At 45.9% G+C, this 2,246-nt stretch overlaps 1 non-coding gene across 1 annotated transcript; it reads right to left on the reverse strand.

Moving 5' to 3' along the window:
- Positions 1-1,680: 1,680 nt before the first annotated feature.
- trnar-acg (transfer RNA arginine (anticodon ACG)) lies at positions 1,681-1,753 on the reverse strand. Its single transcript has one exon. It is a non-coding gene; the product is annotated as a tRNA-Arg (tRNA).
- Positions 1,754-2,246: the final 493 nt, after the last annotated feature.

Raw genomic sequence — 2,246 nt, forward strand, 5'->3', positions numbered from 1 at the left:
AGAATGAAAAATGGAAAGGCAGTTGGTCCTGATGACATTCCTGTGGAGGTATGGAAGCATCTAGGAGAGGTGGCTGTGGAGTTTTTGACCAGCTTGTTCAATAGAATTCTAGCGCGTGAGAAGATGCCTGAGGAATGGAGGAAAAGTGTACTGGTGCCCATTTTTAAGAACAAAGGTGATGTGCAGAGCTGTGGCAACTATAGAGGAATAAAGTTGATGAGCCACACAATGAAGTTATGGGAAAGAGTAGTGGAGGCTAGACTCAGGACAGAAGTGAGTATTTGCGAGCAACAGTATGGTTTCATGCCTAGAAAGAGTACCACAGATGCATTATTTGCCTTGAGGATGTTGATGGAAAAGTACAGAGAAGGTCAGAAGGAGCTACATTGTGTCTTTGTAGATCTAGAGAAAGCCTATGACAGAGTACCCAGAGAGGAACTGTGGTACTGCATGCGGAAGTCTGGAGTGGCAGAGAAGTATGTTATAATAATACAGGACATGTATGAGGGCAGCAGAACAGCGGTGAGGTGTGCTGTCGGTGTGACAGAAGAATTTAAGGTGGACGTGGGACTGCATCAGGGATCAGCCCTGAGCCCCTTCCTTTTTGCAGTGGTGATGGATAGGATGACAGATGAGGTTAGACTGGAATCCCCGTGGACCATGATGTTTGCAGATGACATTGTGATCTGCAGTGAAAGCAGGGAGCAGCTGGAGGAACAGTTAGAAAGATGGAGGCATGCACTGGAAAGAAGAGGAATGAAGATTAGCCGAAGTAAAACAGAATATATGTGCATGAATGAGAGGGGTGGTGGGGGAAGAATGAGGCTACAGGGAGAAGAGATGGCAAGGGTAGAGGACTTTAAATACTTGGGGTCAACCGTCCAGAGCAATGGTGAGTGTGGTCAGGAAGTGAAGAAACGGGTCCAAGCAGGTTGGAACGGGTGGAGGAAGGTGTCAGGTGTGTTATGTGACAGAAGAGTCTCTGCTAGGATGAAGGGCAAAGTTTATAAAACAGTGGTGAGGCCAGCCATGATGTACGGATTAGAGACAGTGGCACTGAAGAGAAAACAGGAAGCAGAGCTGGAGGTGGCGGAAATGAAGATGTTGAGGTTCGCTCTCGCAGTGACCAGGTTGGATAAAATTAGAAATGAGCTCATCAGAGGGACAGCCAAGGTTCGATGTTTTGGAGACAAAGTTAGAGAGAGCGGACTTCAATGGTTTGGACACGTCCAGAGGAGAGAGAGTGAGTATATTGGTAGAAGGATGATGAGGATGGAGCTGCCAGGCAAGAGAGCTAGAGGAAGACCAAAGAGAAGGTTGATGGATGTCGTGAGGGAAGACATGATGGCAGTTGGTGTTCGAGAGGAGGATGCAGGAGATGGAAAAGGATGACACGCTGTGGCGACCCCTAACGGGACAAGCCGAAAGGAAAAGAAGAAGATCACAACATATTATTATGTGTTATGTATTATTATGTTATTTATAACACAACAAATAATATGAGATTGGATGTTTTATTTATTTATTAACATTAGGGGTTTCCATTATGTTGGATAGTGTCATGGAAAGACCTGACCGCGTTGACAGTGTTGCATGAGTTAGCGTAACGCAGACATTAAAGGTTAACGTAAAAAATACAGCATTTTGTATTAGGTTTAATACCACATGCAAAATTGCACACGAGCTAGCCAGGAGTTGAACCTAGAATCTTCTGATCCGTAGTCAGACGCGTTATCCATTGCGCCACTAGCCCCACAAAGGTTTGGGCCCTCTGCAAGCCCCTGTGGATTATTTTCACTCTCCCACGTAAACTTCAAACGGCAGCACTAAAAAAAGTGCTTCATTCCTACCGTGACCCGGATTCGAACCGGGGTTGCTGCGGTCACAACGCAGAGTACTAACCACAATACGATCACGACTTGGGTTGGTGGAACCTGGCACGAAAGTTGTCTGTCTAAAACTGTTGGCTGCAGCAAGGCTGAGGAAAACCTGCAGGATGCTGAGCGAGGACGACAGTGAATTAATGTGAAGGGCATGATAGGTATTAAACTGTCGATCAAGTGAATCATCTCAACATTTTACTGTATTGATAAGAATATTAATTAACATTTAATACAGGTTATTGCTGCTTCCTGTTCCACTCTTCCTTCTCCCCCAATAAGAGCACCACATCTTCCTCCTCCTCCTTGTTCTCCAAGACCAGCACCACCTCTTCACTGCCACCATGGGGTCACCCAGTCCATCAA

The sequence above is a fragment of the Phyllopteryx taeniolatus genome, unplaced genomic scaffold (genome assembly GCF_024500385.1).
Source record: "Phyllopteryx taeniolatus isolate TA_2022b unplaced genomic scaffold, UOR_Ptae_1.2 contig_482, whole genome shotgun sequence".
Lineage (NCBI taxonomy): Eukaryota > Metazoa > Chordata > Actinopteri > Syngnathiformes > Syngnathidae > Phyllopteryx > Phyllopteryx taeniolatus.